This window comes from Ursus arctos, unplaced genomic scaffold (assembly GCF_023065955.2).
Source record: "Ursus arctos isolate Adak ecotype North America unplaced genomic scaffold, UrsArc2.0 scaffold_5, whole genome shotgun sequence".
NCBI lineage: Eukaryota > Metazoa > Chordata > Mammalia > Carnivora > Ursidae > Ursus > Ursus arctos.
The window spans coordinates 64,917,022-64,944,630 of NW_026623067.1; the positions used below are offsets into that span (position 1 = coordinate 64,917,022).

The 27,609-nt window shown below is 40.0% G+C and overlaps 1 protein-coding gene across 1 annotated transcript in view; it reads left to right on the plus strand.

Moving 5' to 3' along the window:
• Nucleotides 1–27,609, plus strand: part of ATG10 (autophagy related 10) — a 450,669-nt gene that overhangs the window by 81,748 nt on the left and 341,312 nt on the right. The window contains exon 3 of the mRNA XM_057307382.1: nt 670–807. The gene's annotated coding sequence lies outside the window, so the exon portion shown is untranslated. The remainder of the gene's footprint in view (nt 1–669; nt 808–27,609) is intronic.

The window sequence follows — 27,609 nt, forward strand, 5'->3', positions numbered from 1 at the left end:
GTTTTGTTATAAACAGCCCAGAGCTCATTCTGAAAATAAACAAGCCACAAACATTTACTGAGAATCTGTTATTTTCATGATACTGTGCTATACTTAGCGCTCCAGGGAATATAAGGATCTATAAGACTACTAGAGCCTTTCCTTAAGAAGCTAACAGTTTAGTTGAGAAGGTAAGACTCTCCTCACTGAATAAAGTAGGCAATAGCACCTGGTCATCAGTGACCAAGGTCTGAGCAAGATAGTAAAATTGTGCCAAGGTAGAGATATTGACTAGCTAAGTTTTCAGAGTCTTTGCTCCTGCTTAGAATTTGGTGGGTCCAAGCATTAGATGAGTGTCAGAATTGAGCATAGATATTAATCTTTAGAGAAGAATGCAGCCCTTTATTCTACATGGGAAGATAAATTCACAGATTTGTCCAAAGACCAGTTAGAGCTCCATTCAGACCTTGTGAGGGCTTCAGGGGGTTTTTCATGGGGATACTGATGAAATGAAATGGTGAACAGTGGGGTTTGTATTTTTTTGCTCTCCTGCCCCGTTTTAGTGAATGAGGAATCTGACACTGACTCAAGGCTACACTGCTGCTAAGGACAGAATCAGAATTTGAATCCAGCACTTGGGACTTTAGAGCCTGCTCTTAATTTTTATGATCTACTCCTTTCTCTTTGCAGATTATAGGCTAATTGTCACCTGCCACATATGAAAGGAAGAGTTGTTTGGCATGGCACTGATCATTGTGTATATTCACTGGGAAGTTTACCCTCAGGAGAAAAGAGAAAACCAGCTGTGTGAATGGAATTTGGAGAAAGGTAATACCTCCTTGTAAACAACAGTAAGATCCATGAAATCTCTATAGTCTTCCTGGAAATGCAGTTGCCAAGATTTCTGTAGACTTGGTCTTCCTTTTCACTCCTGGAAAGAATCCATTTAGGGCAGAGTTGAAACACATAAACAGAGTAGCACTTTTTCTTCTGCCTCTCTTCTGCCTAAGCAGTAAATAATCAGAGGTGCTTTGGAATCTGAAGTTAGGTACAACAAAATTCACTTCTAAAAATTTGCTATTGAGGTGCCTGGGTGGCTCACTCAGTTGAGTGTCTGCCTTCGGCTCAGGTCATGATCTCAGGGTCCTGGGATCAGGCCCCAAGTCAGGCTCCCTGCTCAGTAAAGAGCCTGCTTCTCCTCTTCTCACCCTACTCCTGCGCGCTCTCTCGCTCTCTATCTCTCTTGGTTGCTCTATCTCAAATAAATAAAAAAAATATTTTTTAAAAAATTTAAAAATTAAAAAAATAAAAATTTGCTGTTGGTATACTTCAATTACAAACTCAGGATAAAAGGGCTTTATACGTGCTATATAACATAACGTATAGTGATAATGTAATGTGCTATAATATTTACCACTTAATTGTTCTTTAGAACTCCTTAAAACTCTTTAGAACTCCTTAAAACAGAGGGGAAATGTGACCTTATCATTAGAGTTTAGCTTGGATCTGTGAGTCTTTCCAGGAAAGTTAAGAACTTTTAAAAAGTGTACATTTAAAAAAAAAATCATTTGATCTTTTAGGCAAAGCTTATTTTATGTATGATCTTGCAAAATAGTATCATAGAAGAATTGAATATAGAAATAAAATGGTTTTAGTTCACTACTGTGGTCAACATGAAATACAAGATAACTTATTTAGGTCCCCTCCCTTGTTGCAGAGTGAAAACAAACTGCTGCTTAATATCCACTTTTGAAACGCAAAAGTAACCCCTTTTGATAGAAAATGTCTGGGAGTTACTGCCTTGAAAATTTTCTAAAAAATACCCTCAACATCCTGAATTATAGGAAAATAACTTGTGGATAATGAGCTACACATTCTTTCTCTCCGTCTTTGCCCTCTTTATCTCTGAGAACGTGAGGAGTTGGCATTGAACATAGCAATGACTTATGGACAACCTCAAAGGTCTGTGGGGAAAAAAAATCTGCAGTTTTGCTGAGGCAAGCATCAGAATCCCAAACATTATTGTCTGAGAACAAATCACTTGATTAGTGAGTGGGCTCAGCTATCCACCTGGTATTCACATCTTAAGCAAGATCTTATGGTTCTCTATAATCGTCACATCTGCAATAAATCCCAAGAAAAGATAATAACTTTGCTTCTTTGTAAAAATGGCCCTGAAAAGAAAGTCAACTGCCAGTGCAGTACTGAGAAGGGATGGCATTTATTAATTTGCATTATCATATTTAGATAATTGCATGACTATATTTATATTTAGATTATATTTAGATTGTAATTAGATGCATGACATTGGAGGCCTCTTGATATACTTATAAATTTGAAGACTCCCTGTGTATACAGGCATTTCTCTGCAGACTGGAGTATGACTTCTTTAAACAGAGATGGGAAGACACCTTCTGGGTTCACCTGTTGGTTAGGAAAAAAAGAGAGAAAATATTATATTATTATGATCTTTTCAGGGGTAAGTACCTTTGGAACCTAAAAGGTACTGTGTAACTGTCGGGGTCTAAGATTGCTGTTTGTCAACAAAAGCTCTCTTGGGTCAGTGAAGTGGTTTCTTTCCTCTAAATTTTGCTTTTAAAAAATCCTCTGTCGTTGACCTTGTTCACCATGCATCTGAGAAAGGGCTCATTGTTTTCAGCCGAGAATTCCATACAGTAATCACCATAATCCTAGAATTTTATAAACCACAGAATTAAGGTGGCTCCCCAACTGTATATCACCAGGCTGTTGACAGTGAAGAGCTTCTGCCATCTTTGATATACATTTCTAACACCCATTTCCCCAGAATGTTATTAGGCATGTTGGGTTCTAACTGAAGATTAAAGTTGAATCACTTATTATTCTGCACATGTCCCTTACTGGTAGTCAGTGAAACTCAGATGAGAATACCCTATCCAGGATTTGATTGTGATGACACATGGCAAGATGTCAAGCATCTTCAGAGGTCTTAGATGTTTGGCCTAATGCCATTTGAGAGATGGCCTCAGATTTTCATTTGGCCTTCATGAGATATTGCAAAACGTTATTCTCATAACTGGTTCTAGCTGTAATTCTTTTCTTTTTTTTAAGTTTTTATTTATCTAGGTGTAATTCTTAATGATTCTCTTGGGAAGGTGGTAGCATCATATAGTTGGATTTACAGATTCTGAAGAATCTTTGTTGTCTCAGAAGAACTCAAGGAAATTTAATTTCCAAACCTGGAAAAGATTCATTTTTTTGAATCACTTGTTTAGCCTTGTTGCCTTGAGTCAAATAAAGTGAGTTACTCTTTATGAAGCATGAACAATGCCAGAAACACATCATTAAAATGTTAATTTAATTTGGCCTGTTGAGGTAAGAATCCATGCGGTTTGGTTCACCTAGAAGTGACTGGGACTAAGGATGTTGTTGTTGTTGTTGTTTTAAGATTTTATTTATTTGAGACAGAGAGAGGTGAGCACGCAAGCAGTGGAGAGGGTCAGAGGGAGAGGAAGACTGAGAAGCAGACTCCCCACTGAACAGGGAGCCCGATGCAGAGCTCGATCCCAGGACCCTAGGATCATGACCTGAGCTAAAGGCAGACGTTTAACTGACTGACCCACCCAGGCACCCCAGTGATGTTGTTTTTGATCTGGAAAAATTCTGGTCACATGAATGAGAGTTCCGAGGCAAAAAGATGGAGGTTAGTTATGAAGATGAGCTCACCACCTTTGCAGTAGGTTCAGGACCAAAGTATAAAGTTTACTTTCTTCAGAGTTGTTGTGTGCTTTTGGCAAACATTAAAATCACTTTTAAAAGGAGGCAAAGGTTAAAATCTATTTGGCTAATAAGTTTAATTTTGTGATCATGGGGTTTTCTTTTATTCTTCACTTCCCTGCCAACAAATTTGAACTGAAATGGAAGATCTCTTTTTCATATGCTATGACTTTGTTTTGCAAATCACCAGCAGGTCCCTAGTAGAAGTTAAAACTTTGCAAGCCCAGATATCACAAGATATCTTTCTATTTGCCAAGATAAAATCCCAACGTATGGCGTGGGACCATACTGTAAAATGTAAATAACATTTTAATGAGCACTATAGAGGAAGACTGTGCTGGGCCAGTTGCCCACCACTGAAGGGCTGGATTTAAGTGTACCTTGGGTCATAATGAAACTAGTTTGGTGGTCTTAGCCTCCCTAGTAGACATTTTCCCACATTAGAAAACCAGCACAGAAGTTCATGCAATTCCCTACAAAGGACAATTGTAGCTCTGCCCAAAACCAGAACTGGAGTATGGATGGGATAACAGGAGGAGAAGCTGGAAGAAGTCAGTGAGCCTTTTAATCCTAAATTAAACTTCTATCTAGATTTAGGAGGAAAAGAGAAAGGGGAAAAGAATTGCATTGTGTATTTTTATTTCTGTCCATATTCTGTAATCTCAAACGCTATCTGAGAACATCTGCTTGTTTCCATTTCCTCACTATCCATGTTCTTGACTCTGTGAGAATACATTTTTCAAAAACATTGACTAAAAGCATTGTGTTAAACTCTCTATCCTAATAACTCCAGTTCCCGGAGCTACAGGACTGAACATCTCAACTAAATTCCATATGAACTATACTGGTATCTTTCTAACCTCTCTCTGATTCCAGATTCATCTTCTCTAACTAGCTATATCTTACCTGTCCCTTAATCGAGGCACTGGCCCAGTTCCTACAGTGAGCTCTCTGTGATGACAAGAGCACACTTTCATCTCACCTTTTTTTGTACTCTTCTCCATGGAATAGTTAATGCCTACTCATATACATCTGATAACCAAAGTTCCTAGTACTGTTCTATTTGACTGATTGAAAATATAGGTGAACTTTTAAAAAGTGGATTAAAAAACAAAACATAACAAAAACAACCAAACCTCCAAACCTAAGATGCTACATTCCTGATGTTATTTCAACAAAGAGGATTGTTTAGTCCTTTTTCCTCTTTGGAAAAAGACTTGGGCTCTAAATCCCATAATAATTCTACCTGATTTAAATCTGACTTTAATCCTGCATGATAAATTAAGATTCTGTATCTTTTTACCCTTGCTTTTTGGAGTAATTTGTCTAACCCAACACCTGCATAAAGATCAGATTCTCTAAGTGATCCAAAGGCATTCCATTTAGGCAAGGTAGCATTAGCCCCAAGAGTAGCAGATGATGCTGACTGCCACCCCACCAGGGGACATCCTGACCTGGATAGTGTGTGGGTGCTTCAGGAGCGATTGCATTTAGAGACCCACCCCCTAAAGGAAAGACATCTGATTCCTCTGATAGCATGTAGAGTTCCCTGGATAGCCACTACAGGTCTCCACTTAAAGTATTTCCAATGCCCCAACACACCCGCCCCCCCTTCCAAACTAAAAAAAAAAAAATTAAAAAATTGGAAAAAAAAAGTTGCCCCTGTGAGGCTCTCGGTAGCCATCCAGAAGGAGAAATCCCAGCATTTTCCCAGCCCAGTGCTTCCCTGTAGCAGGAGAATGTGCCTTTCCTGGAGTGAGGCTGACTTTGCCCTAAGGTTACATTTCCACACAAAGAAGTCTTTAAGGGTGCTGTTGCAGGCCTCTACACTGGAGGTTTATGTCTGTCAATCTCAGAAAAACGGAGGCCATCATAAAACTGCAGGAGCCAGCAGTGGGGAATTACAACTTCAGGATCAGCGGAGGTCTGCCTCACAGCCCTGCTCTGTGCTGAGAGTTGGCCTCTCTAAGGACAGAGAACAATAAAGCAGAAGGAATTTAAGTCAATTGGCTGCTGGATTGCATGAGCAGGACTCCGAGAAGCGGGCACTTGCTGAGGGTGCTGCACTGACTCTTGGCCGCTGCCGTTGTGCCAGCCCAGCTGGGCAGCCCGGAGTCTGAGAGAATGAGAAAAGTTGACCCAAGTCAAACAAGCCAAGGAGGCCTGCAGACATCCAAGCTGGAGGCTGTGTGTGTAGCAGCCAGTGCAACTGCATGTGTAATTCAGTCGATTTATAGTTAATAAGAACAAATACTAATTAAGATCTCAGTGAATGACCAGGACAGGCAGAAAAACAGGAAATACATCAGAAGGTGGACCCGAACACTTTGCAGAGAGCTATAAGGGAAAACAAAGGTGGTGGCATCTGAGATCAAGGCAAAGAGAGGGGTGAGGAAGCTACCAAGTGAATCTGATTGGTTAGGAGGATGTGGAGGGGGTGAGTGGGTAATGGAGCTGAGAATAGAGAAGGCATCTCTACCACCTGTCCGGCAGCTCCGCAGCCCTGATTTTGGCAGTGTGGCCCTGATGCCTGCACGAAAGCCTTGTTGGACTTAGCTTGAGAGCTTCCTAAAATATCCATGGGCCTGATGCAATATCACTTTGTGATAGCACTGCATTGCGATGTGGTGACAGGATAACCTGGTGGTGAGGAAGGAGGGCCTTTTATGTCTTCGTATGATTGTGTCTGAGAGAGGCCAAGTGATTGGAGCATTCCCAAAGGAGAATGGGTCAGCTGGAGAGTGGTTAAGCTTTCTGATGTGGAAGGAACAGAATTCCCATCTACCCACTCCCACTGCAGAGGCTGGACACCTGCGTAGGGCTCAGTTAGGGGACTGAGACTCAGGAGGACAACCCCAAGGGGCCCCTCAACAATCCACGGGGCATTCTAAAAAGCAGAGCAAGCAGGGAAAGGGCTGTGTTAACCGATCTTCACAGAGAAAGCTGCAGAAGGAAGAGGGTAGCTTCCCTCAGAGTATGTCCTCTGAGCAAAGGCAAAGGAGTAGGGTTGGGGAAGGGGAGAGGAGACAGGCCTAATCTGGAGAAAGCCACCAAGCACCACCAAGAGCTGGTAGCACCCGCCGGGTTTGGCCTAGGTCTCCAAATAAAAACTATTTGCCTAGCTCCAGGCAAGCCCTTGTTCTGCATAATAGCTTGAATTCTGAAATGTGAGTTAAACCTTGCAAAGGAATGCAACTCTTTCTCCCTCCCCCAGGCCATTCTACCATTCTTGGAGGGTAAGAGGTGGGTTAGAGGAAGGTTTAAAATTGTTGCCCCTTTAGGAAAGCATGGAAAGTGTCAACCACATCTCCCGCCATCCCTGCCCCCCACTGCTCAAAGTATTCAAAACTCAAAGCTGCAACATCTTTTCAGCAAGTAATCAGCACAAGTTGAAAGGCACATGCTGTCGCATTTCTGATCAGATTGTATGTTAAGCAGGAAAATATACCCCCTCAACACCCCCTCTCCCCGTCTTTTTTTTGGCTAAATGCATGTCTGTTTAAAGAGCCACCAGGCAGTGCCTCTCACTTTGTCTTGGCAGGGCACAACCATCAGACGAAGTGGGAGGAAGAAACATTAACTTCAACAGCTGTTTCTTGACCCCGGCTGTCAGTCTTCCCAAGAATAAATTTTGGAGAGTCCTATTTGAAACAAAGAGGGAGTTTTTGAGGAGAGAAAAGTTGGTTGGTTCCAGAGAGGCCGCCCAAAGAAGCAGGGAACAAGATGTTTGCAGTTACCACGCAGCCTGCAAGCCTCTGCCGAGTGCAGGGATGGAGCAAAGTAACTTGAAAGCTCCCCTCTCGGCGCCCTGTGCCTGCAGCTTCCCCCCCTAACGTGCGCCCAGATCCAGCGCCGGTGGTAAGAGCCGTAGCTCGACTACAGTAATTCCCCAGCTCGGGCGGCTTGAAACTGCTCGGGCTGAATAGCATTTGCTGTTCCGTCCTGCGGCCGCCTCCCGCCGCCGCTGCCGCGCTCCCTGCAAAGCAGCTCTCATTATCCCGGAAGTTGTGCTGACACAGTCTCGCTGCCACCAGAAGTTTGTCAACATCAAACTTCTCCTGTGTGGGGTACGTTCACCTTCCACGAGTATTTAATCGAGCCAACAAGCAAACAAACAAACCCAAATAAACCTGCCCGTGATGTCATGGTCTTTTTTTTTTTCTTTCTTTCTTTCCTGGAAGGCTGGGGCTGGTAGAAATTTGCTGGTGGGCGCTTAGGGCGCCTGTGGGTTTGTGGGGGGAGATCATGGGCAGCCCCCGGGGTGGGGAGTGGGGAAGGGGCTGCGGAGGGGCGTGCAGGCGGTTGGAGCTGGGCGCGGGGTAGGTGGGTAGGGGGCTGGGGCTGCAGGCTCTGCCCTGCCGCGGGTTTGGATACTGCACCGTTAGGGGCCAAGGTTGTCGCTTTGCGTCCCCCAGCCACGCAACAAAGGTTACCTGCAAGCGCTGGTCAAGTAAAGACGCCGGGGAGAGGGGGCTTTCTACACTCCCACCGCTCTTTTTGCACTCCTGCAGGACATTTCTGTAGACACTTCTTGAGATCTTTCGGAATAAAGGGCATTAGGGTCATAAAATGTATTTTGAGGCTTCAACTGCAACATAAAAAGAAATCCTTGGGATTTGAGGGCAGGGATGTGCTACCTTTTCTGTCTTTAATGGGTCTGTTCTGATACCTTGATTAAACCATTCGGTCTAAACTTAACTGACTCCTTTCCCTAAGCCAGGTCTCCGGTTTAGTTCAAGTTGCTGCTACCCAGTTTGGGTGTTTGTGGTTTCCAGTTGCTCCCCCGCTGAGATGCTCCCGGCGCGGCAGCCCCCCCCCCAACCCCCCGTCCAGCTCTGGGGAGGAGGGAGAGAGGAGGATGCTGATTAACCCTTTCCATTCCGTACTTTTATCCGGATGTGATCAATCCTGCTCGGACTGCTGGAGAGGATAAGGCCTGACTTGCAGAGTTGTGACCCTAGGCATTCAGGAAGCAGTGTCACTTGGGGGCCACGAGTTTTCCTGGAGGAGAGGGAACCTCAGACCCCGATACTAACTTTGTATCTAGTTTGAAAGGCCGCATAATGGCATTCAGACGCTGGAGATCAGAAAGGATTGCTGGTATCCCCCACCTCATGTGAAGTCGGGTGTGAGTGGTTGAGAGGGTTGGGTAGACCTAAAGTAGGCAACCCAAGACTTGCTGCCTTGAATTGGAAATCCGTCCGCTTTGGGGGGCAGGAAAATTCTCTTCTACTCTTCAAAAATAAGTCAAGGTGCATAATGTCTCCGAAGAGAGTATTAGCCATTATCCCGCTAGGATATTGTGGGGGAGTGGAGAGGCCGCTTTAATCCATTTAGGAAGCCAGGTACCGCATTTACTCTTCTTGTTTGTTGGCTGTTACTAACCATGTTTTCAGAAAAAATTATGTCTATCGTCATGTATCTCTGATAACAAGAAGGAAGATACTTTTTCCTATTTTTCAGAATGTCCTTAACAGGAAAGATTGTACTAGTCCCAAGGGGCCAGCTTACCTTAAACACAAAACAAAAACAAAAAGCCAAAAGCAAAATCTAAAGAAAATGTAATTCAGGTGTTTCTCAGGGACTAGAGGATACTTTTGACAAACACAAATCAAACTGATTCAAATACAGTTACGGAGCAGGGAGTTCTTTACACACACACACACACACACACACAAAACAAAAAACCAACACAAATGTATTTTCTTGAAAATTTAGCTATTCACTACAGTGAATTTTCCAGTTGGCCATGCCTCAAAAATTTCCCTGCATTATTTAGACTTCTTTGGGTGGCATTTTAACTTTTATTTATTTATTTTCTTATAATCCACAAAGTACTACTCAACATGGTTATACCTCTGTGTGGACAGGAATCCACAAGGACATGTGGAGGATTCCATTTCCAACACCACATGCATGAATTATTTGCCCTGGTTGTTAATCTGCCATAGTGTAAAAAACCTGATTTATAAAAGGCTAGAGGACTTTCGCAGAACAGGGTAGGATACAGTTTCCATGGTTGGGCTTATTTACAAATAAAACTATTTTCCATTTCTGTCCACAATTTCCTAGTTGCACAAAGATAATTTTCAGAGTTTTCAGTTTCTAGTTCCCCAATGGGAGCCGTAAGCATGAGGAAACAATTTCTTTTTTACAGTGATGTGAGAGCTATGCTCATCTGGATTTAGTTACTTCATAAGGTAAATATCACTAAATGTGCACTGGGATCTTTAGGGATCTAAGGTGCTGGACGGGTGAAAATAGTCTACTGTGAAATGCTAAAGAATGTCAAACAACTGAATTTGAATTGGTTTGCAGAGCTAATTGGGTCAACTATGGTATTCTTTAAAGTGGAAATTAATTTGAACATTTTTCAGAAGTATTTTCAGTTTTCTTTTAGTTACATTTAGGTTATTTTGGTCACTATGATATTTAGAATTTTACTCCAGGAATTCAATTAAAACAGACCCATCTGAAAAATATATACCCCTCAGTGAATAATATCTGCTAATGAAAACGTAGGTTTTGAATTTCATGCTAATTACATTTTTAAATAATGATGTTCTTGAAATTATTTTTATTTAAAGGCAAAATATCTGCATAGATAATGGCCAAAGCTAACCAAACTGCTTTAAAAATTAATGAATATTAATGAAGTTCATGAATAGCACAATACTGCCCCTGCCTGCCTTAGAAAAACAAATGTATTGACTTCATTCTCCTAAAATAACAACCCTTAGTTACTGATGGTTAAAATAGTTTTGTTGCTAAAAGCTTGTACTAGTGCAGTTTTTGCAATTAGTAAGACTTGCCTTGTTTACTAGACTGATATCTCTTCCCCAAAACTAAGCGTATTTTATCTTTTTACATATCTGAATGCTATTTCTTTTTATTAATTTGCCATCTCATGACATTTCATTATTACCATTTTTCTAAGTTCCCCTCCCCTGTCATTTTAGTAGCTCCCATGAATGACTCAGGATTTTCAGGCCTTCATATATATTTGGTATATAGATAATGGCATCATTAGTCAGCACTTCCATTCATCTAAATTTGTCTAAGCTTATTGGAAGCTGCTCACGACATTTTGCAATGAAAGTGACAAATGGATGTCAATCAAGTGGTCCTACCCATTTCAACCTTATTTTGTAAGATGTGTAAATGTTTGTGTATATATCTTCCTTAAGAGAGGCTATAGGCTATTTTTTGATCTGGACATGTGCCTGCTAAGGCAAGTTTCCCAGGCAGATCATTGGTTGGCATTAGACTAAATTTGGGAAATTTAACAAATGAATGACAAAAGAAAAGAAATAGGAGAGAAATTTAAATAATGATGAGATCCATTCCCTTAAGATAAACAATTTTTGATACTCTAAATTTCTAAGATTCTACAGTTTTACTTCACATGAATTTGTAATAAGAAAGGTAAAATCATTTCGAGTAAGCCAACAAATTTGGGTCAAAATGAAAGCAGTTCTGAGAGAAAGAGAGAGATGTTCCTGTTTTCCCATAGGCCTGGTTGAAATTTCTATTAAAAAAAAAAATATATATATATATATATATATATATGCATACACATATATATTTTACATATATATGCAATGTATATTACATATATTAAAAATATGTGTATATATATACACACACATACACACATACATATATGTGTTTAAATATACACACACATACTATACTCTAGTGTCCTACTTTTGTTTTCCTTCTTTTTTTTCTAATAACCAGTCCAATCTCTAGTGTTATATGGTAAGTGAATGTGCTTATTAGAACTTAATGCCAGTTTTAATCTAAGATTACTTTGCACTTGAAAATCTTTTGCTGTTTTATAACCTGTAACATGTTTTTACATGTTTAGGAGTGCTGCTGCTGCAGTAAAAATTCTATGTTGATATTATAATGAGTTTATGTGTTTAGCCAAAAAAGTGCAGTATGCTAAATTAGACAGTAAAGATTCTAAAATCCTAATGCTTTAGTAAACCCTTGATAATAATTATAGTTTTATGGATTAAAAAATATTTTTAATATTTTAATACTGCATAGAAGTACAGTTGTTGTTTTTTCCCTAATGTTGTTATGGAATTTCTTTGTCCATAAGGAATATTAAAGAAAAGTTTATCATTTGAAGTTATTTTATTTGGAAATGCTTTGGGGTGAAGCTAATCTTTACACCCAAGATTACAGATTGCAATTTCACTTACCATTATCCATGGCAGGATGTTTAATTTTACTCCCATGAGCCAAAGAATTTTTAGTGACTTTTTAAAAGTGGAATGTAGAAAGTACGTCCAGCTCATTGTGAATGTGGGAATTTGATAAATCATGCTTGAAATGACCATTTACTCTATGACTTGTTATATAACGGGTAGACGTGAAAAAGAAGTTATCAACTCAACTGTGAGTTTAGAGTTTAGAATATCTTTTGATTGTGGCTATAGTCAGAGTCATCATGACAATTACATTTAGCATTCAATATGTTCTTTGGTCCACCAGTGCTTTTTATTCCAAATTTTGGTACATAAGGGCACAAATGAGATTTTTCTAACTGCCTTTTCCACAAACTAGCTTTCTAGAAATCAGACAGGGCATCTTTTTCTGTTTATATGTGGAAACAAAGAACCCTGAATTAGGAAAAAAAAAAATAGCTCTCTTCCTTATGATTTTGGAAACAAAGCATTATTTTATAGATAGATTTATATCAAAGGGCTAACTGCCTTTTTTTAGGAGGCAAGAAGAAGCCTTGGTTTTGTTAATGAACGATACTAACTCAGCTCGAACTACTATTGGGAATTAGATATGGAAAGGTTCAAGCTGTTCTGACTTTAATTTTCAGACATGTAACATATGTGATGACCACCCACCTAGTGGTTAAATAATATGTTTACTTTCCTACAATTTCCTGAGCCCATTTGACTTTGGAGATTTGAATGTGGCATAAATCTCTGGGCTCAGGAACCTGGTGTGGGAACTCTGAAGTAGCAGGAGCCTCCAGCCTTGACTCTAGTTCCTGTCAGTCTTTGTTCCAAGCCGGTGGTTTGTTCTCCATCCCACACACTTGACTATTCTCTCTCTTTAGGCCCTCCCCTGTAGTGTGCCGCTGTTGGGCCTGCCTGGGGCACCCAGAAGGCAGCTGTTGGTTGGCTGTACCACATCCTAGAGGTATAGTCTGACAGGTTCAGCTTCACCTACAAGCTCTTTAAGGCTAAAATTAGCTTCCACCCCTCCCCCCTTCTTCCAAAAGGCTATATTTAGCGAAAGGATCTTAAAGATGAAGAAGTTCTACAAGAGGCCTGTAAGCTGAGGTGCCATTCAGGTTCTGGTTCCTGAAGAATACAGAGTCTAGGGCCCATAGGCCCTTTAAAATGTTTTTTGATCACTGGGGGGCTGTGAAGGAATCCCTAAATGCCTTTAAAAATTCTGGTACCCTCCCTTCTCATTTAGCCAGTGCTTGCAACCACACTGAGCCCGTTCCCGTAACAAGGACATGAAGAAGCTCTTGGGTACGCTTCGAAAAATGACAAGGATGGATGTTTCTCATCCCACTGTTCCAAGGAGAAGATGGGAGGACAGGCGGCTGAAGGGACAGATACCCGGTGCAGACACTTGACAACTCCTGGGCAGAGGGCCAAGCACTGGGCCAAGCACTGGGCGAGGCTCCAGAGGCCGGGCCTATGCCCAGGGCACTCAGTGGTTTAAAGCTGGCACAAAGAGAACACTCCTGCCGGCAGGAAACGGAGTTGAACAGATTGGGAAAGAGCAAAAACAGGCTGCCCAGGAGGCTGTCTCCCAGGCCTACAGTTTCTAGTTGTCAGTGGCAACCCAGGATAGAGCAGATTCTGGCTTTCCTCCTGCCTGGGGGGCTGGTGGAGGTGGGACCGAGTCCAGGGAGTATGCAGTGCACAGGGACCCAGCACAGGAAGGCACAGAGGCGAGGTTTGGCATATCCCTGCTGGAGAGAAACCCTTCATCAACTTAGAATTCCCAGGCCAGCTTTGTCTTGGCTCTGAGAGTAAGTCCTGACGCTTTATAATTTCTGTAAAATATTAGAACTTCCTTGCCTCGGGATTTACTTCAAGAAGTTTCATTGAGAGGGTAAAATGAAGAGCACAATTTTCTTAACCTCTTATTTCATTTCTTCTATTTAGTGCTTACCGTGTTTATAAGAAAAAGAAACATAGAAGACTGTGATCAATTCCCCTCCTGTTGCGATAGTATACTCATATTTTTGACGTGTTAAACCAGGACAGCTATTTCTTAAGGGCTAAAAGTTGGTGAATCAGTGCCACTTCCCTATTCCTAAAGGAAGGCAAAATAGTTCTGAGCTTTATTAAAGAATTCTGGATGCTGAGGAATCCAGGCATTGTGTTGAAGCCAAAAGAAGAAGAAAGAGAATGAAGCTTTGGATTTGCGGAAATCCAAATGGACTTCAGGTTAATAGCAGGGGATTTCAGCTAGTGGCTCCTATAATTAACAGAAAGAAAAAAAACAAAAACACAAAAACAGGTCTCCTGAACCAGTGTCTTTAGGTGGGGATGGGAGAGTGTGTTTGGGAATCTGAAGCTTCAGCAAGTTTCACAAGTGATTTTTTTTTTTTTTAAAGATTTTATTTATTTATTTGACAGAGATAGAGACAGCCAGCGAGAGAGGGAACACAAGCAGGGGGAGTGGGAGAGGAAGAAGCAGGCTCATAGCGGAGAAGCCTGATGTGGGGCTCGATCCCATAACGCCGGGATCACGCCCTGAGCCGAAGGCAGACGCTTAACCGCTGTGCCACCCAGGCGCCCCCACAAGTGATTTTTATACATGTTGAATTTTAAGAGCTACAGCCATATAGCTTAAGAATAATGTCATCCTTCTGTTATCCTCAATCATGAAGGTAAATGAAGACTTTTACTTATTTTTTTAAGTGCTTAGCTGAGTATTCCCATTTTATAGATGAGGGAACTTGGCCATAGAGAGGCCAGGCAACTTTTTTAAGGACAAGATGTGTGGCCACAAGCTTGTGGCATTATAGTCCCTGCTTTTAGTCACTCTGATCTGGGCAAGCTATATCATCTCTATAAAATTTAGTTTTCTTGTGGCTGCCATAGGGATAGAACCTACCTCAAGAAGGTGTGAGGGTTAGATATTAGTGTAAGTAAAACTCCTGACATGTAATAGTCATTCAATGAATGATTACTCTTACCAAGTAATGGAGTAAATCAAATAGTGTGTAGTCCATCCAGAGATAAATAGTAAGTGACTGGACTTTCTGAATCAGCTTCACGGTTCCATTTTATTTCACCTGCACACCTACTTCATCCTTATTTTGTATAAGAAAGTCATTCCCTGGTCTCTATCCGGTGCTCTGATTTGGGACTACAGTAAATGGGATGTGAACAAACCACAGAGAGGCTAGAATCTATTGCTGGTTTTTCTAATGCCAATCTGGATAGAATCTAAAAATCATTTCCAAACACCCAAGATAACTGGCTGAATTTTTCTTGCCTAATGTATACAACATCTAAGGAAAATTTCTTAAAGCAGCTATGATGCCACATGGCATTCCCAGAGCTTTGAAGTCCATTTTAAGAAATTGATTTGGTTACATCATTGCTTTATTAAGGCCATAAAGTCTGTCTACCTCGCCTGGTTCATCTCCCTAGACAGACTTTCCAACACTCTCCAATATGCCTTCCCACATGTTCTCTGTGCTGGAATATACCTTCTTCTCTTTCTTCCTGGAATGCTCCAATTCATTTTTCAAGGCCACATCTCAAATGTTACCGTCTGTGTGAAGTCCCTCCATTCCACTTCCCCAGAGAGAATCACTCTACTCTGTGCTTACACAAAACACAGGTAAACCTCAGATAGAGCACCATCACAAAATATTGCATTGAAATGATTTATCATGTGAGCATTTCCAAGCCAAGGACCATGATTTACACATCTTTGTGTATGTCAGAAACTGGCACAGTCGACGGCACATTTGAAGTGCTATAGAAATGCTTGTTAAAAGGTTGCACGTGGGCAGGTGTTTGTTTGTTTGTTTGTTTCTAATTTTTGTTAAAGGGAATTTGTTGGTAAAAGGTCATCTGACTGGTTTTCAATGGGCCAACCTAGGCGTTCTTGGTTATTCACTGTGATGGAAGAAGTAAACTCAAAGAAATGAATCTTCCTTCGTGAACGTACATACTGTCTGTTCTCATCTGTAGTGGGGGAAGTCATGCTTATGAACCTGACTTTGGACAGATTAAAGAGAACAAACAAATGCCAATAGGTACAATGGCTGCAATTGCGTCATTGCTAGGGGTAGAAATTGACAATAGATGGCCTTGGATTAGCATCATAGTTGAATCTGAAGTGAAAGACGGCCTTGGAACATTTCAAAACCAATAATGTCTGTTCAATTTTCAGCTGCCCCATATTCTAAACTATGCCATATTTCCTTCTCCTTTACCCCCATACTTTCTATAAAAATTCTACTCTTCAGGGGCACCTGGGTGGCTCAGTTGGTTAAGCATCTGACTTTGGCTCAGGTCATGATCTCAGGGTCCTGGGATAGAGCCCCTGTGGGGCTCTGTGCTCAGCTAGGAGTCTGCTTGTCCCTCTGTCCCTACCCCAGCTTGTTCTCTCACTCTCTCTCTTTCCCTCTCAAATAAGTAAAATCTTTAAAAAAAATTATTCTCTTGGGGCGCCTGGGTGGCACAGCGGTTGAGCGTCTGCCTTCGGCTCAGGGCGTGATTCCGGCGTTATGGGATCGAGCCCCACATCAGGCTCCTCCGCTGTGAGCCTGCTTCTTCCTCTCCCACTCCCCCTGCTTATGTTCCCTCTCTCGCTGGCTGTCTCTCTCTCTGTCGAATAAATAAATTTAAAAAATAAATAAAAAATAAAAAAATAAAAAAATTATTCTCTTCAGAGCAGTCTTGGGCTAGTGGTGAATGGGAAATTAAGGGAAAGAGTAAAGTGAAGTAAGGCATTTTCTTCATTTTCCTTTGGCTAAGACCAGCATCCTGTCAAGAAAACGGTGTCCTACAATTCTGTGTGGTTGCCAGTGGTGGTGTGGTGGAGATTCTGGGCCCTGCATGTTGTGGTCTCCACTTTCCCTTTCCAGCGTTATCCAGTACAATACACCTTCTGTATCTCTCTGCTCCAGCCACACAGGTCTTATTCTCCATGCGTTCCTCCTTACAGAGATTACATAGAGGGTTCTCTTTGCCTGGGGAGCTCTTCTATCCCCTTTTTGTCAAATTAATTCTTTCTCATCCTCAACTCAAGTATCATTTACATAAGGGAACTTTCCCCAACCTCCCTGACTAGGTCAGTCTCCTCCTGATAACCTTCCTTTAGTAGTACATATCATAGTTATGATTTTACATTTATTTGTAAGATTATCTCAGTAATGTCTTCCTCCGCTGTGCTCAGAAGCTCCATGAGAGCTGTTTTGCAGCATTATATTTCTAGTGCCAGATGCAAAGTGAGTTTCAATAAATAATTGTTCAATAAAGTCAGGCAGAGAAGCACGTTCCAGTGTGGATTGAATCAGAAGCAGATTCGAGAATAAATTACTTTTCTTCAAAGACAACAGGTTAGGTAATCCTTGAAATGGAAGGCAGCAGAGAACTTGGGTTCCACATCCATTCACTGAGTCCCTCTTGTGTGCCAAACACTGTGCTAAGTCTTAAGAGTACATGATGAATGAGACACTGAGTGTTGTCCTTATGGTTTCTTTAAAGCTTCTCTTAACTACGTATAAGCTAATTGTAATGATGATGACAATGGTGATAATGTAAAAGGGAGAGTGAATATGTACAGTAGATTGAGCATCTGTTGCACACCAGATATAGTAAAATGGAGGTGTCTTATGTTCATAAGTTCACTTGATTTTCAGACAATTTATGAAGTAAGCATTTTATCATCTCTAATTTTATACCTGAAGAAATGGGAGTTTCAGATAAGTTACATTTCTTTTCTTTTTCTTCTCTTTTTTGAGTCCTCTCTTTTTTTCTTGAGTCTAGCTAAAGGTTTATCAATTTTATCTTTTCAAAGAACCAAATCCTGGTTTCATTGATCTTTTCTATTGATTTTTGGTCTTTATTTCATTTATTTTGGCTCTAATCTTTATTATTTACTTCTTCCTACTAGCTGTGGGATTTGTTCTTTTTCTAGCTCCTTCAGGTATAGGGTTAGATTGTTTGAGATTTGTCTTGTTTCTTGAGGTATGCCTGAATTGCTATAACTTTGCCTCTTAGAACTGCTTTTGCTACCACCCAAAGATTTTGGACCATTATGTTTTTGTTTTCATTTGTTTCCATGTATTTTTTGTTTGTTTGTTTCCTCTTTGATTTCTTGGTTTACTTACTCATTTTTTTTTAGTAGCCTGTTTTTCACTCTTCATGTATTTATGTTCTTTCTAGAATTGTTCTTATGGTTGATTTTTAGTTTCACACTATTGTGATCATAAAAGATACTTCATATAATTTCAGTCTTCTTGAATGTATTGAGACTTGTTTTGTGGCCTAACATGTGATCTATCCTGGAGAGTATTCCATGTGTATTTGAAAAGAATATGTATTCTGCTATTTTGGGATAGAATTTCTGTATATATCAGTTAGCTTCTTCTGGTCTAATGTGTCATTCAAAGCCACTGTTTCCTAATTGATTTTCTGTCTAGATGATCTATCCATTGATGTAAGTGGGGTGCTTAAGTCCCCTACTCTTATTGTAGTACTGTAAATTTCTCCCTTTATGTCTGTTAATGATTGCTTTATGTATTTAGATGCTCCTATGTTGGGTGCATAGATATTTACAATTGCTCCATCCTCTTGTTGGATTGTTCCCTTTATCTTTATGTGGTGCTCTTTTTGTCTCTTGCAACAGTCTTATTTTTTTTTTTTTTAAGATTTTATTTGAGAGAGAGAGAGAGAGAGAGAGCATGAGCAGGGAGAGGCGCTGAGGGAGAAGCAGACTCCCTGCTGAGTGGGGAGCCTAACATGGGGCTCAATCCCAGGACCCTGGGATCATGACCAGAACCAAAGGCAGACACTTAACCCACTGAGCCATCCAAGCACCCTGCAACAGTCTTATTCTAATGTGTATTTTTTCTGATATAAGTATTGCTACCTTGGCTTTTTTCCCACTTCCATTTGCATGGTATATGTTTTTCCATTTCTTCACTTTCAGTGTGCATGTACTTGAGGTCTGAAGTGAGTCTCTTGTAGGCAGCAGATAGATGGATCTTGTTATTTTTATCCATTCAATCATCCTATGACTTTTGATTGGAGCATTTAGTCCTTTTACATTTAAAGTAATTGTTGATAGATATGTATTTATTGCCATTTTGTTACTTGTTTTCCAGTTGTTTTTGTAGTTCTTCTCTGTTCCTTTCTTCTCTTTTTCTCTTACCTTGTGGTTTGATGGCTTTCTTTAGTCTTATGCTTGGATTCCTTTCTCTCTATTTTTTGTGTGAAAAAGTTAAATTTCTTGCTCAAGATTACTCAGGACTCAATCAGACACTGGTCTAGATAATTTTTAAAACTGTATTTTTGTAGATTAAAGAATGAAAGGCAGAAATGGATCTGAAATCCCCCTAAAATCTTAACCTCTAATATACTGCTTCCTGACCACAACTTCCTGTTCTTCCACATCTGTCTTTCTCTCACTCCTAATCCCAATCAACCTCACAGAGACTTCAGAGCCTCACCCTCTTATTCTCCCTATCCACTGGCCTCCATCCAGCCCCACTTCTTTTTTTTTTTTTTTTAAAGATTTTACTTATTTATTTGACAGAGAGAGAGACAGCCAGCGAGCGAGGGAACACAAGCGGGGAGTGGGAGAGGAAGAAGCAGGCTCCTAGCAGAGGAGCCTGATGTGGGGCTTGATCCCAGAACTCTGGGATTACGCCCTGAGCCGAAGGCAGACGCTTAAGGACTGAGCCTCCCAGGCGCCCCTCCAGCCCCACTTCTGTCCTCAGCTTTCACAAAGGCTTGATTTCCTCATAGCCTTCTACTTTCACTGCATCCATCAGTGAAATCTCAGTGCTATGATCAACCTCCTCTACTGACATATGATCTTGTCCTTAAATCACTCTCATGGAGTTGTTATAAAGATTTAATAAGTCAGTACATGCACTTTCTAAGAAATACCTCACACATAAATATTATTATTGTTTTTATTAATCCCTGAGAGCTAAGCACTAGTGGAAGAAATCTTGTCTGTGCTCAGTCAACTTTAGGTAGATCCTTAATGTTTCTGTCAATCTTGTTACTTGGCGGAGTTAAGCCCCCATCTATTTTTTAGAACTATTCCAAATCACTATTCCTCAGAGGTCTTCTACTCAACTCCCAATTCCATTGCTATTAGCAAATGACCTTGATAGCAGACATATCTTGTTGCTTGCTCACCATCCATTCCCCTTTTGTTATGGTAATTACCACCCCCCACCCTGCCTCCTCCACATTCACCATTCTCATGTCTGTGGTTTGTGTGGATGACCATATCCTCTTGGCCATAGTAATTGCTTCAGGGGTAGGCATTTGGCCCAAGGTGAGCTAATCAAAAACTTTCCTAAGACCTCAGAAGCATGAATGTAAAAGAGACACTTTCTCCTTTTGAGATTATTGTTGCTAATAGTGTAAAAGGATGGAGATGTGGGCACATAGACATAGCCTTCCTGGAAATGAAATATAATCAACAGAAGACAACAGAGCCAAGAAAAAGACAGATCTTGATTCCATCCTTTGAATATCTCATTCTAGCTATACCTGATGACAGTATACTCCTTTTAAATTACGTGAAGTAATGTATGCCCTTCTTTTTAAAAACTTTTTGAGATTGGTTTCTATCACTTGCACATTTGCAATTGGAAAAATCCTGGGGTGCCTGGGTGGCTCTGTCGGTTGAGCGTCTGCCTTCCTTTGGCTTAGGTCATGATCCCGGAGTCCTGGGATCGGTCCCCGTGTTGGGCACTGCTTAGTGGAGAGACTGCTTCTCCCTCTGCCTGCTGCTCCCCCTGCTTATGCTCTCTCTCACTCTCACTCTATCTCAAATAAATAAAATCTTGGAAAAAGAAAAAAAGAAAAAGTCCTGACTACTGTACTTCCTAATTAATGATAAAATGAAGAATAGTAAAATTCTTTCCTTGATGTTTGCTTCATCAGTACATTTCTCTATATCATATTATTTCTTCTTGGCCCAGAGAATGAGTGCACCCCCTGGTTCAAAGTTCATTCTCTACCCCTTTGCTACCCTCTCTCTTTTCTATCTTCAACTGCTCTCCTCCTTCTGTTCTTTACTCTTGAACTAAAATGCACTAATTTCCAGCCCTTCTCTGACATATTCCATCTTTATCGTTCCCTTTTCACCTAAACTACTCAAAGGGTTAGTTTATATCGCTCTCTCTACATACATACATTCCGTTTCCTTCTCTGCTTTCACATTCTACTCACTTTGGGACACCAATGATTTCATACTGGCAAGTCCAATGACATTTTGGACCTCTCTTTTACATTTGACAATGTCTCTAACTTTACTTCTCACAGCTGTCTCTCTACCTAGGTTCCAAGATGAGACGCTGCTTTCTCTTAGTTCCCCCTAGCCACTCCTTCTCTATTCTCCTACAGGTTCTTCTTCTATCCACTGCTTTTCCCATGCTACATACACTTCTTGCGTGATCTAACTAATTTTCATATGCTGATGATGCTGAAATGAATTTCAAATATTTGCTATATATTCATATCTTGATATTCCAAGGGCATCTTAAATTCAACCTAATAACAGAATTTATCTTATTCCCAAATCTTCTTTCCCCGCTGTATTCTCTATCTCATTTTATAGTGCCATGATTTCCCAGAGATGTAAGCCTAAAGTCTTAAGTACCATTTTTGTTTTCTGACCTTTACCTCCCAACACCTCATTGGTCTTCCAAAATATTTATTGAGTCTATTCGCTCTTTGTAGTAGACACTGATGGCCACCTGTCCAACAAACGTTCTCCCCACTTTTTTTTAGTTACAGAATTCCAGTTTTGCAGGTATCTACATGATTGTGTAAAGATATGTGCTTGAGGGAAAGTTGGCATCAGTTTTTGGCCCTGTTCCAGAGGACGAGTCTTGATTTGTCTGTTTTATGCCAATCATGATAATTCCTGTCAAAGAATAACTAAAAAATATTTAGGTAGTTATCTACACAGAAATATTTGACTTCTATATGAGGGAAGCAGTCACTAGGTTATTGTCAATGAACAAAGGTGAAACAACAGGAATTATGTGGCGAGGGAAGGAAAAAACTCACAGACATTCTGGAACATTAAATCTTGTTTTACATTTTGGATAAAATGATTAGCCTGCAGTTGCTTTTGTTCATTCTACCACTGCACTTTGCAAAATCCTTTAACCCTGTCCATCTTCCACTATCTCCGCAGATATCATCTTTTCTGGGATACCTTCCTAGTCAGCTCCCAACCCCTGTTACATACTACGTGTATTAGAAACCCTTTCTTTGTTTGGGAAACACACACACACACACACAGAGCATTGCATGCTAGCTGCTAGATTATCTTTCTCTAGTCGTACGGTTTAGGGGGGGAATATGTGTTACATGTTAAATGTAGACCTATTTGGGTATGGTGGAGTTTTTAAAAGGGAGGAAAAGGCCACATTCATTGCCTCTGATTAGTTGTGATTAAGAAACCTTGGTGATCTGCAATTCTAGAGGTTGGATTTTCTCATATACATCATTTCTGAAATGCATGGTTACTAAAGTTGAACTCCTATAATGGGAGAGAGACTCTTAAGGAAACACACAGCTAGATCTGTCATTTATTTAGCATGTTATTCAAGTGTTATAAAGTGCTTCATCATAGCCTTGTTAATAGATGCTTGCCCAGGGCAAGTAATAATTTACTGGGCAAAGTATAAAGGTTCTCATTTTATTCATTACCTACTATGTATTTTGTATGGAGGAAAACAACTTGCAGAGCTTTCAATTCCCTGCCCCCCAACTTTTTATTTTGAAGAATTTCAAGTACAGCAAATACTCATCATACCCTTCACCTGGAATCACCAATCATTAACATTTTGCCATATATGCTCTCTCTTTTCTTCCCCTCTACTTCTCCCCAACATGAACACACACACACACACACACACACACACACACTTTTTTATAGCTGAACAGTCTGAAAATAAGTTGTAGATACCATCCCTTCATCCTTCCACATGTTATCTCCTAAGAATAAAGACATTCTCCTACACAGCCACAATATCATTGTCATACGCATGGAATTCAGCCTCAGGACAATAAACAGATCTAATATATACTCTATGTTCAAATTTCCCTAATTGTCCTAATTCTGATTTAGCTCTTTTCTCACTGGGATCTTATTAAGAATCATGCTTTGTACTTAGTTTTGTTTCTCTAGTCTTCTTTTCTCTAAAACAGTCTCTCTGCTTTTTAAAAACTTTCATGACATTGTTAGTTCTGAAGAATCCAGACCCATCATTTTGTAAACTGTCCCAAAGTATACATCTGATTGTTGCCTTATGGTTGGATTCAGGTTAAACATTTATGGCAAGAGTACCACATGAGATATTTTCTTCTTAGTACAAAGAATGAAAAAGTTGTTCCATTATTGGTGATGTTAAATATGATCATTTCTCTCTCTCTCCCCCTTTTAGTGCACTTCTCAAGTGAATCATTTATTATGGGAACCTCATAGAGATGAGACCAATATCTTCATTTATTGAGCATTTAGTAAAGTGAAATGGAGAATAAGATATTTATTTTTTAAAATACTTTTAAAATAAAACGGTCAGGTTTCAATTATCTGGATATTTTCATTAAAACATTTATAACATCTTAGGAAACAGAATTATCTGCACAGTTGTCTCAAATCTGCAATTCTCTTTGTTCACACAGATCTAGCCAGCTAATGGCATCTATTATCTCCAATTTGCAGATCAGCACAAAATTTAAATGGCTTAAAAGCAACACGATTTAGTGGAAAAAAAAGAGATTAATCCAGAGTCTGGCGTCGTCAAACTTGTCTAATGACCTTAAGCAAATCATATGCTCTTCCCAGGCCTCAGTTTTCTCTTCTGTATAATGGAGAATCAGAACTTTAGTATCTCTAAACTTCTATCATTTTATTTTTTTAAAGATTTAATCTATTTATTTGAGAGAGAGAGACAAAGAGCACAAGTGGGAAGAGGAGCAGAGGGAGAAGGAGAGGGAGAGCAGACTCCCCTGCTCATCAGGGAACCCCATGCGGGGCTCAGTCCTGGGACTTCAGGATCATGACCTAAGCTGAAGGCAGACGCTTAACTGACTGAGCCACCCAGGCACTCCCAAACTTCTATCATTTTAAACGTTTATTTATATCTGTGGTTAACTGCCATATACTCTGAATGATTTGACTCATAATTATAAATGCTTATGCCTTGTGCAAGATCAAGTTAACTTAATTTTTTTTTTTTTTTTTGCTGGTGGGAACAACAGAATTTTAGGAATAAGAAGGAGCTATGGGAATTATCCTTTCAACCTCGCACATGATGCGGAAAACACATTCTATTGGTGGCCATCTGGATTGTGCTTGAACACTTTAGGTGATGTGGTAGTAACCATGTGAGGCAATCTGTCTTTGTGTGGACTCTGACATTTTAGATCATTCCCGTTGATCCAGGAATCCCCAGGCTCACCATCTTAGTTTGTTCAGGCTGCTGCATCAAAATACCATAGACTGGATGACTTCTAAGCAATAGAAATGTATTTCTCACAGTTCCGGAGGCTGGGAAGTCCAAGATCAGGCATCAAGGTGGTTGCGGCCTGATGAGAGCTCTCCTTGTTCAAAGCTGGAGCCTACATGTCTCCTCATATGGAGGAAGGAAAGGGATCCTTCTCAAGTCTCTTTTATAAGAGCATTCACATTCAGTACAGAGAGCTGCACCCTCATGACTTAATCATCTCCCAAAAACCCCACTCCTAATGCCACCACATTAGGTATTAGGATTTTTACATATGAATTTGAGGGGAAGAGGAGGAATACAAATATTCAGCCTTTAGCACTCACCTTCTCTTGACCTCAGACGTCCCTTCCTTCACTCTCCAACAATGCACCTGTGAGTCTATACCTGGAATTCATAGCTCAGTTCTTCTCTGCCTCTGAGATCCAGACATTTGGTCTTCTCTCCTTTGACCATCCCTTTCACCCTCCTCATTGCTTTTGAATAACACTGGAGTGTAACATCCCTGGACACTTTCCTTCCTCCCTATCTAGCCTACCAATTCCTTATGACTATATTTATCTTCTACCCAGCCTGGGCAATCACTTCAGCATTGCCCTTACAACTTCCTCGACACCCACGGCATTTCTAATTTTACCAGGTGTACTTGAACATTTATTTATATGCGAAATACTGCACAACATAGTTGCATAATATAGAACAGCTGTGCAGAGAAACAAAAACTCAACTTTGTGAAGAATGCTGTAAGGTGAGTGTACACTTTTTAGAACAAAAATATGTATTTAACTATATTGGCGACCTAACCAAGCAAATACCACTGACCAAATTGTATACTATTCATGTAGGATAATAATGGCAACATTTCCAGGTGCAAATGAGACACTTGCCAGCTTGCTAATGTGAGATGGAAAATATTGCACATGTAGTCTTAAAGACTTTAAGACATTGAGGGCTGCAGACATATGAGGTCAAATATTTCTTCTGATGTGCAGTGATGTGCTATGGTTTAAGTTGGAAATGGAATATAATGCTTGTAAATCAAGAAATGTGACCCTAAGAGTTTGGATGTTTGTTTGTTTGTTTTAATTGTATTTTCCAAGAGTAAATAATTACATCATATTTCAGAACAACATGCTTTTAATGCTAATGTAAATCATGGGAGCCTTTCTTCATATTTTGCTTCTAATAGATTTTTTTTTGCAAGGTCTTAATGTAAATAGTTATATTTAGAAATCAGAATAAAATATTGGCACTGGAAGGACTCTTAAAGATCATTCATTCTGTGAGAGAACTGAGACTCAAAGGGGCAAAAACACTTTTTCAAATCTTGTAGCTCTGGTGATTGAGCCAGATATAGAGCCTGGCTTCGAAGTGTGGCTGTTTTCCTGGTGATTTTCCAGCTGTTTATTTGGGAGCTTTGGAGTCTCTGGAGTTGTGCTAAAACTACCTTGGGGGAGAGAGTTGATCGTTCCTCATCTTCTTCAATTAGAACTACACTACTTTTGAATGTTTTCTATTTTGCAGTTCTCCTTAAAAATTTAAACTAAAGAAAAGAATTACAGCGTTAAAACACACATACTTAAAAAAAATTGATAACCATGGCTTATTCATCCAAATGGTGGTTGAATTTTTTCTCTCTGTAGTATGAAGTTATAAGTTATATACATTTCGTATATTTTTATTTACATTGGTTCTTTAAGGAAATGCATCATAAATGTTGCTACAGGTAAAAATGGAGATGTAGCTTTACTGAATAAAATCCTTTCTTTGGCTATCTTCACAATCAGCAGGCTTCTTCTTGACTTTGCCAGCATGCTACCTAGCTATTTCAAAATGAAGAGAAACAAAATATGGTAGGCGCCATGAGATGAAATAAAAAACAAGCAAGTTTTGGTTTCTAAAACTCACCCTACACTCACCTTGTGGGAGCCTGATGTATTGTTGTATATAAATGGCTAGAAGCCTATGATATCCGTACTATTATGTAGCAGGAGCATTTATTTTCACAGCTCTGTTCCTTCCCAAGAATTTCTTCCCTAGGAATACAAATGTTGATTGATATCTAATTAATAACCACACATTTTCTTAGTTTTCTTGCATATTGCTATTAATAGTAACAGACACCTTTCTAACGTTATGGTGACTATAGCTATCCATATCTTCCTGGAGTCGTGGAGTGATGTATATTTTAGCCCCTGTAGGCTTTGTGGCTTTCTAATTAACTGATATTTTCAAAGTTGATTTAGATTATTGGGGCCTGAAAATTTTCCTTGATCATTTCATCTTTCCTTAATCCTGAAAAGGATTTAATTGTCAAAATAAATTTGAGTAGACTGTTAAGAAAACAAAATCCAAATAAGAATATTTCTTGAAGTGGTTGCTTTCCCCATTGGGACAAACTCAGTTTGCACAGTGATAATTCACAAACATTTTGGATTCCAGTTATGAGCTGCTTTCCTTTATTAGAGCAGTTAAGTTCTATGAAAACAGAAGCCTATTTCAAAAATACCAGAAGCATGAATTTCCCTTAAAATTGTTTAACTTTCACAGAAAATTGAGATTATCTGAGCTATAATTTCACTCCTTTGACACCTGAAGAGATGTATAACTTTCCTCAATCCAGCTGTTTTTCTTCACTATCTGTGGTGATGTGGTTACAATATTAAAAACCAAAGGCGTGGACTAAACTCTGGCAATGATGTTTCTAAACTAATCCAGCATGAGAAGAAAAGTGATTAGAAAGAAGACAGTTCCCCATGGAAGATGGATAAGCTATTTCTAGAAACTACCATCACTACTGAAAGAAAAACTAATTGCATTCCTCTCCTTTTTGGATATTTGCACGAGTTCAGGAAGGACAAAGTGTGAAGAAACTTCACCTTGCTGCTACTTATAATGGCTTCTTTCCTGAAACTGCCAAGAGCTTTTGATTTCCAAAGCAAAAATTTTTTGAGGTTTATTTGTTTATTTTTAGAGAGAGAGTGCACATGCTAGCAGGGGGTGGAGTGGGGTTGGGGAGGGGCAGAAAGAGAGGGAGAGAGAGACTCTTAAGCAGGCTCCATGCCCAGAGTGGGGTCCAATGCAAGGCTTGATCTCATAACCATGAGATCATGACCTGAGCTGAAATCAGGATTTAGACACTT